Source organism: Phascolarctos cinereus, unplaced genomic scaffold, assembly GCF_003287225.1.
Source record: "Phascolarctos cinereus isolate Bilbo 61053 unplaced genomic scaffold, phaCin_HiC Scaffold_5;HRSCAF=322, whole genome shotgun sequence".
In the NCBI taxonomy this organism is placed as follows: Eukaryota; Metazoa; Chordata; class Mammalia; order Diprotodontia; family Phascolarctidae; genus Phascolarctos; species Phascolarctos cinereus.
Genome location: NW_027555958.1, coordinates 328,480,497 through 328,489,555, shown reverse-complemented (window position 1 = coordinate 328,489,555; position 9,059 = coordinate 328,480,497).

The following is a 9,059-nucleotide window of genomic DNA, read 5'->3' as shown; positions in this document are numbered from 1 at the left end:
TTTTTTTGTAGGAACCTATTCCTGAAAGTTGAGGGCAACTAGAGCACTGGGCCTGGAATGAGAAAGAGCTGAATTCAAATCTGGCCTCAGACATTTACTGTGACCTTGGGCAAGTCATTTAACCCTGTTTTCCTCAGTTTCCTCATCTGTAAAATGAGCTGGAGAAGAAAAGGGCAAATCACTTCAGTATCCTTGCCAAGAAAATCCCAAATGGGGTCACGAAGAGTCAGATATGACTGAAAATGACTAAACAACAACATTCCGGAGAGTAGGCATAACAGAGTAGGAAGACGCATTGGACTCATTGATTGCTAACTCACTTTGTGACCTTGTTAAGAATCAACTTCACCTTTTAGACCTCAGTTTCCTTTTCTGTAGATAGCTTCTAAGATCCATTTTACTTCTTAAGATCTAGGATTTTGAGTATGTTGATGGATACAAACTGCTTAAGGATCTCATGAGTCCTCTACCACATAACTTCCCTGGCTTCCTTTAAGACTCAGTTCGTACCTTACCTTCTTTAAGATGCCTTTCCCAGTCCCCATTACTGCCAGTGTCTTCCCTCTGAGATTATCTCCCCATTTACTATAAGTGTGTATTTCTGTCTTTCTATCTACCTGTCTGTCTGTCTATCTATCTATCTATCTATCTATCTATCTATCTATCTATCTGTCATCTATTCATCCCCCTTTCTCTACCTATCCATCCCTCTCTCTTTCTATCCATCTGTCCATCTTGTATGTACACAGTTATTTACTATTTGCCTCCCCCATTAGAGTATAAGCTCCCTGAAAACCCTGTTTTTGCCTCCCCCATCCATATTTTCAGCGCTTACAAAGTGCCTGGCACATAACAAACTCTTAATAAATACTTGTTGGCTTGAGTCCTTGTGAATGCGTAGAAAGATAATAGACAAGTTTCAACAGAGGGGCTTTGGAGAAAAAATTGCCTTGAATTGTGCTGATAAGATGTGGGGCTCTGAGAGATGAGTTATGACCCAGAAAAGAGATCTTGAAGTCACTGTGGATTATTCCTTATCAGTAGAGGTTTTTTGAAAAGTCTGGGTGTCTTTGCGGATGTTGTACTGGGACCTCCTGGTAAGGTACAAGTTGATCAGACGCTCTCCAAGGGGTCTCCTTCAACTTTGAGTTGGAAGTTTAACTCACATACAGCTTAGAAATAAATGTAGCCCTCCATGGAACAGAAACGCTTTTTATGATGCTATGATATTGGCAAACTCAGTTTAATTCAAGAAGCCTCTAGTAAGTACGTACAGTATGCACAGCACCATGGTGAGGCCCAGAGGTGGAAAGCTGGAAGACAGCACACAGACCTTCTCTTTATGTGTTGACAGTCTCATACAGTGTATAAACAAAGTAACAACAAAATGCTAGGCTTGCCAGGGAAGTGAAACCTGTTCAGTTTCTAGCGCACGAGGGATGCAGATTTAATTACAGATCTATTCCAGGGATGTCTCTCGTGTTACCTTTTAAACTGAGGTTTGGCCAGTCCTAAAAGCAAAAGCCCTTCCTCTTGGGAGTCTTCTTCCCTATATATGTCATGTTCTCGCTGATGCCAGAATGCCTCTCTCTCTCTATGAATTTATTTCTTTCTTTTCTCCTCAGATCCCAAACTAGTGGGTTTTTAGTATAGTATTTGTTAATTACAAGGGATGGGGTAGAAATAGATGAACATCTCATAGAAGTCATAGACACACAAATTTAGAGCTGAAAGGTACCTTGGAGGTCATTAAGTCCAATCCCCTCATTTTACAGATGAGGAAACTGAGGCTTCAGAGAGGTTAAGTGATTTATCCAGGGTCACTCAGCTAATTAGCGTCTGAAATGCAATTTGGATGAAAGTCTTCCTGACTTCAAGTTCAGCCCTTTATCCATGATCCCAAGTGAACAGGAAGTTGGAGAGTGACATAAAATTATTTAGAGTGAGGTGACTGGAGCTGTGCTCCATATAAGATAAGATAGATGGCCACTAAGAGGGAAAGGAGAAGGGAAGAAAATAAGCATTTATGTAGGGCTTACTATGTGCCATGCACTATGCTAAATGCTTTTTACAAATATTGTATCATTTGATCCTCACAACAACCCTGTGTGGTAGATGCTAATATCATCCCCATTTTACGTTGAGGAAACTGAGGCAGAGATTAAGTGACTTACCCAGGGCCACACAGCTAGCATGTATCTGAGGTCATATTTGAGTTCAGGGCTTCCTGACTCCAGGCCCAGCACTCTCTGCACTTAATGCCACCAGCTGCCTCCAAGATCCCTTCTAACTCTCAAAATCTGTAATTCTGGGTGCTGACAGTACCTGCAGTCTTTTTTGGCAGCATAGAAACAACAGAGATTAGCACTTAGGTAGTAATTATAATTAAATAAAATTGGTAGCTACTAGATGGTAGCTGGGGTGAGCTTTTGTCATACCCCAGCCTGGTCCCCTCAGCCAGGTGCTCAGGGGGCTGATGTTCTGGGATCTCCGTTTACAATCACTGAGATAATATCTCAGATTCACCTGAAATGAGAGTAAGGTTTGTGCTACTTGCCCTGGGTACAAAAATTCCTAGTTATAGTTCTGGAGTCCAAAGTCTCTGTCTAGGTACCCATTTTACTAGTCAGTGGAAATAACCAGGTCATCAGCTTGCTAGAATGAGTTTTATAAACTCCTGTTCCTATCTTCCTTCATAAGAAGGCCTCCACCGTCTTGGAGAGAGGAGCTGACTTTCTGGCATTTACTTCCTGAACGCTCCCCAAGCCCCACTAATTAAGGAACAGAAGAACATAGGTTAAGGCTTGAAAAAGGCCCTCAGAGGCCATAAAGTCCAACCCCTCATTTTGTAGATGAGAAAACTGACACCCAGGGAAATTAAATGACTTAGTCAAGGTCATACAGGTAGTGTCAGAGGTGGGATTTTAACTCGGGACCCCTTTTCTTCTCTTGGGAAGTTAGTCATGCTTGGCTTCTCCCCTCTAATAAGCATGAAATCAAATGTTCATTATTATTCCACTCCCTGAATATGCTCTGCTCCTGTGAATGAGTCAGCATGGGATCAGCCTGAATGGGATCAGCCATTGGAATAAAATGGATGTCCATGATCTCCATACTTCAGCAAAGCCCCACTTTGTCCCAGTCTCCAAAGTATATCTGGTAAAGCACTTCTTTGAGGGACCTGGTAAGGAAGGATATTGAAAATCCAAATTCCTGACACTGGGGTAAGGGATAGGAGCAGTTTAAAAAAATTCACGAGATCATAGAATCCTATAACTGGAAGATACTTCACGCTTTATTTAGTCGAACATTTGCCCATGGTGTGAATCCTCTTCACACCATTTGAGGCAAGTGCTTAGTCATCCCAGACTCAGGAGTGATCTCAAAGATTATGGGAATGATGCAGAGTGGTGCTGGACCTGAAGTTGGGCTGGGAGTGGGATGAATCCTGCCTAAGATATTTACTAGCTGTGTGACTCTGGACAAGTCACTTAACTCTCAGAGCTTTGGTTTCCTTACTTGTAAAATGGGGCAAATAATGCCTCTCTCGTAGGGTTCATGAGATCATGGGTTTGTAGATGTTGAGCTGGGAGGACCCTGGAGGCCATTTTATCTAATTCTCTCATTTTACAGATGACCAAACCAAGGCCAAAGGAGGTAAGAAGTGAAGCAGCTAGCACTGAGGTCACAGAGACTAAGTGTGAGAGGTGGAGTCTTTACCCAGGTCCCCTGACTCCAAAGCCAATGTTCTTTCCACTGTGCTGCTGTGAGGAAGGGACAAGTAAGTGGCACAGTGGATAGAATGTTGGGCCTGGTGTCAGGAAGACTCGTGTTCCTAAGTTAAAATCTGAACTCAGACACTTACTAGCTGTGTGACCCTGAGGAAGTCACTCAACCCTGCTTCCCTCAGTTTCCTCATCTGTAAAATGAGGTTGGAGAAGGAAATGGCAAATTGCTCCAGTATCTTTGCCAAGAAAACCCCAAACAGGGCCACGAACAGTCAGACATAACTGAAACAACTGAACAATAACAATTGTTTATCTGGAGCAGCCTATGGTGCGTTTGAGAGGAAGATGTTTTCAAAGATCTAGATCTTGAGAGAACTTTAGAGATCATCTTGCCAAACTTCTTTATTTTACAGATGAGGAAACTGAGACCTAGAGAAATCAAATGACTGGCTCAAGGTCACATAGATGGCCTGGTACCTAGACCTTCTGACTCCAAAACCAGCACTTATAATAGCAGCACTTCCCTTCTTATTTTTCTCCCAGAAACGGAGGCACCGTTTATTGGAGATGAGCACAAAAATGAGCATCAAGTTGAACAGACCTTTTCCCATCTTTGCCCCCCACTTCCCTTTCCCAGCATCCTCTCTTCTTCACTGTGCTCTGATCTACTCTGAGCATCATGACCGAGGCAGTGATGAAAACCTCTTGTAAAGTACCTCACCGCCTCCCTATTGTGAACTGAGCTCTTCACAACTTTAAGACTGGGGATTCATGCCAGTGGATTTGGTCAGCCTTAAGAAAATCTTTGAGTGGTGACCATAAAGACTAGAAAATTGTAAGAATGTCGCTTTTCAAGAAATGGGAATAGTCAGCTAGTTTGGCAGACTTTAAAAGGGTACAGAAATAGAAAATATAGGGAATGACACAGATAATCAATTAGCATTAGCTAGCATAGGGTGAGAAGGCCATTCATCAGATGAGAGTGGAGCATCTGAGGGTGGGGCTATGGGAAGCCTGATGGCTTTATAATAACTAGGTTAGCTAGACTAGAGTCAGTCAGTCAATGCAGAGTAGATTTATTCTCTATGTATTACTGACCCTTTTTACCGTTTGCATACTGTCTTTGTATATTATCCCCTTTTCTCCTTGTGAAATAATCTTTAGAAAATAGAAATTAATTTAGTTGAGGGGGGGGAGAGCGAGAAGAAAGAGGAAGTGAATGCTAGAACCAAGGCACCCAGACAAGGAGACAGGTGGGAAAGGGAATGGATAGCAGGGGACTAGACACCAGGATACAGACTGAGCTCTGAGATTAAGATCAAAGCTTGTTATCCTAAATTAGAGGTTCAGATATTTATAGATGATAGAGAAGAAATTGAGGTCCTATGTAAGGGCTTCTAAACCTAGGGAAACTCAGAAGAATGTCTTTGAATGCATAAAATAAAATACGTAGGCTCACAAAGGAATCCAATTATTTGAAATACAATGATCAAAATAGTTTTTTTTAAAGTACACAGACACCAGGTTATGAACCTCTCCCTAGAGTTTAAATATCCTCATCTTGGGAGAGTCATGGAAAATTAGGGTAGCTGGACCATAACAGAATGAGAATGATAGACAGACAGACCATAAAGACAAGATTGAAGACTTTGATCAGGTACTGTAGCCAACAGGGGCCACTGTATATTCTTGGGCAAATAAAGGTGAGATCAATGTAGGGGAAGAGCAGAAGGATATTTAGTCTAGAGAAAAGACTTAGGAGGGACATGATAGTTGTCTTTGAGCTGAAGGATAGTCATGGGTTGTTTTTAGATTAGAAGAAAGATTAGATTGATTTTGTTTGACTCTAAAGTGCATACTTAGAAGCACTGGGTAGAAGTTATAGAGAGGCAGATTTTGGATAGATGTAAGGAAAAAAAAATTCCAAGCAATTAGAGCTGTCCCAAAGTGGAATGAATTGTTCTACTGGGAAAGATTTCCATTCAAGTATGGGATTGGACTTAATGGCTTTTGAGATCCTTTCTAACTCTGAGATTCTGTGATTTTTCTCATTCTGCTTGCTAGGCTGAGTTGGAATGACTTCACCCCCGTGATAGATTAGGACCTGAAGAATCTGAGTAGTAGCAGAGCACATACAGATCTAAAGCCTCGTCCAAGGACTGGAAGAAATCAACCCAAAAGTCACAATGTCAACCTATTGGTCCCCAATTCCCGAAAAAGCAACAATATCCAACTGAGATAACTCTCAGTTATCTGCTCCTAGCTCTTTTCCCCCTTCCCCTACCTCCAACCACGCATAAATCCCAAGATTGCCCATCTGCTTTAGAAGATATGGCAACTCCACTTGAATATGAGCCCTTTGACCTTGAAGGAATTTTGCTTGGTAAAAAAGAGTATTTATAGAGGCCTTTAAGTAGTGGGGTGCTGGAAAATGTTTAATAACTACCTCTCTGAAAAAAATTCATGCATGACATACTTTTAAGCTTAATCTACATTATTAATATTTTCTCCATCACCTTGTTAAGTCTAGACAACCAACAAAATAGTAAATCAAGCCCTGATTTGTAACATTTGCCAATTTCTGAGGTGTAAATGCTCACACTGAACATTTAGCAGCCAGCTCAAAGAGTCACTATGAGCTGGCTCCAGCACACACTCCTGGCTTTAAGCCTCTATACAAGTCCTACTTTCATTCTTCATTGTGGCAGTCATGTTCTCAAAGGCTATTCCAGCTGAGCATAAGCTCTGGCAAGTTCTACTATGATGGAAAGGCCTCAAGGATGGCTCTAGGAATAGACCATCTGTTTTTTGTGGACCAGCCTAACTAATCCCAGAAAGGCACATCACCAGTAGGCTGGCCAGCTAGTGATGCATATGCTTTGGCCGTGGCTACTCATGAATCAGAAAAATGAAAAATGTTCCTCCAGCTCTTTTGCTTATGCAGTAATTTGTCAGAGTGGTGAGAAAGGGGGCAGAGGGTGCTAAGAATCACAGAGTCTTTAGATCATCAACAAATTTTAATTTGACTGTTGTTACTCTAAAGGTGAGATTTTTGTCCAATGAACAATGAGTGGACATATTGCTGGAGGAGCTGAATCATATCAGTCTTGACATTTTCTTATAAACTAAGCCAAAATAAAGAAAGAATTTGCTGCTAAATGGAAGGGATGGTTCACATCTTTGGAGAGATAAAGAGAGGAATTGGCAGTATGCATTTTATCTTATGCCATAAAGCTAGAAAAAACATTCTTTCACAGGACATTTGGCCATCATGCATTGTAGTACTAATGAGAAATATTTGCAAAAAGCTCAACATGAAAATCATTACAGATTTCACACCAACATATCAGTTGCTTATGAAGAAGTGGCAGAAAAAATTTATGAACAATTTATTAAGAATCTCCAAGTCAAATCAACATACATCCTGATGCTGGCTTATTTCAATATAAAGATGGAAAAGGGTGAGGATGGGGCAAAATATTTTAGAACATATGATCCAGAAGAAAGAAATGAGAGAGACCAAATATTTAGATGTTTCACACTTCTACATATTGAACAGTTTCTTTTTAAAAAATCTGTTCAATTATTTTAAAAAGAATGAGTAAGTACTGGACACAGTGACATCAAATAATATCATAAAGAATTGAAGTGGCTACATTTTAATGTACAGGATAAAACTTATTTTGGACAGTAGAGTCACATGTCTGTGCAGTCAGATTATCAACTTGTCAGAGCTAAGATCAGAATTTATAATAAACAAGAAGAAAGAAGAGTAATGAAAAAAAATATATGGTACCAGTGGTATACTTTGGCTGTCTACCTATCCATCTCCCTTTTATTGGCCCATGTTCTTGGTCTTCATACAATTCCTATTCTTCTCTGGAGTATCTCACTGGTTACATGACCATACAGAATTGGTATGAGGAATATCTTTGACTTGGGAAATCCCTCCAACCCTCCATGGCTACCCATTCTCTGTCTGACTCTCATCCATGACTTATAAAAAATTCCATATGGGAGTCCCTCCAACATCCTGGAAGTTTTCCTTAATCTCTTACAACAGTAAGAAGGAAGGAAGAAGGGGAAGGAAAAAAAGAAAGGAAGAAGGAAAGAAGGGAGAGAAGAAAGGGAAGAAGAGAAGAACATTTATTAAGTGCCTACTATGTGCGTAGCACTGTGCTAAGCATTTTATAACTATCTCCTTCGATCCTTGTGATTACCCTGGGAGGTAGGTACCATTATGATCCCCATTTTCTAGTTAAGGAAACTGAAGCAAACAAAAGTTAAGTGACTTTCCCAGGGTCACACAGCTAGTATGTGTCTGATGTCACATTTCAACTCAGGCCTACTTAGGAATCAGGAGCTGTAGGTTTAAAATTTGGTTCCATTATTTTCTAATTGTAAATACAGTCAAGGTATATTTACTTGAAGTGTATCTAACCCAGGATAGAGTAGGGCAAGACTATGATGATTCTTAGCAGAACCAAGAGGACTTTGTACACAATAACAGCCACGTTATGCAATGACTAAGATTGTTAAACTGAACCCTTCTCAGCATTACAAGGATCTAAGACATCTCTAGAGGCCTTGGGATGGAAAATGATGTCCACATGCAAAGAAAGAACTATGGAAGTCGAATCGCTATCACTTATTTTTACCTTCTGTTGAGTTTTGTTTCATCTTTCTGATGGTTCCTCCTATTGGTTTTAATTTTTACTTACAACTTCACTAATGTGAAAATATGTTTAATGGATATGTAAACGTAAAGCCTATATCAGATTGTACACCGTCATGGGGAGGGTGGGGGGGAGGAAGGGGGAGAAAAATTTTCAACTCAAAAGCATATAGAAGTGATTGTTGATAAATCAAAATAAATTAATAAAATTTAAAAATAAAATAAAATGAAATACAAAAAAAAAGACTATGATGATTCTTTATTAACACATTTACTGTAAGCCCCAACGGTGTAAAAAGGGCAGTTCAGTGTTCAGCCTAAGTGGAGCTGCCTTTAGACTTCAAAGGATCTCTCTTCTTTAAGTGAAGTGGGTGTAGAAAGAAAGAAAGAGATACAAGATAGAAACTAATAGTAGAAACTGAAATGACAGCAAATAGGCTTGAAAGGGAGTAGCTTTCCCAGAATTGTTCTTGTTATCATCAATGACAGTGGAAATCCAATTATATCAAGAAAATATGTAATGAAGCTGGAATGGCTGTCATCAACAGACCTGGGACAAGGTATATCAGGACACCAAATAATGAAAACAACTCTTCTTGAGCAGGTGCTAGCTATCAATAAACACAGAAGGAAAATATCAAAGACATCCACATGAG